Consider the following 405-nt stretch of genomic DNA (forward strand, 5'->3'; position numbering starts at 1 on the left):
GAGTACCTCAAGGCTGTATATTGTCACCCAGCTTATTTAACTTATATGCAGAGTACATCATGAGAAACGCTGGGCTGGAAGAAGCACAAGCTGAAATCCAGATTGCTGGGAGAAATATCAATAACCTCAGATATGCAGATGACACCACCCTTATGGTAGAAAGTAAAGAAGAACTAAAGAGCCTCTTGGTGAAAGTGAATGAGGAGAGTGAAAAAGTTGACTTAAAGTTCAATATTCAGAAAACTAAGATCATGGCATCTGGTCCCATTATTTCATGGCAAACAGATGGGAAAACAGTAGAAACAGTGGCTGACTTTTTTTGAAGAAGAAGTGAAGAAGTAAAGTCGCTCAGTCGTGTCCAACTCTTTGTGACATTTTTTTGGCGGGGGGGGGGGGGGGGGGGGG

Source organism: Bison bison, unplaced genomic scaffold (assembly GCF_000754665.1).
Source record: "Bison bison bison isolate TAMUID 2011002044 unplaced genomic scaffold, Bison_UMD1.0 scf7180017864481, whole genome shotgun sequence".
NCBI lineage: Eukaryota > Metazoa > Chordata > Mammalia > Artiodactyla > Bovidae > Bison > Bison bison.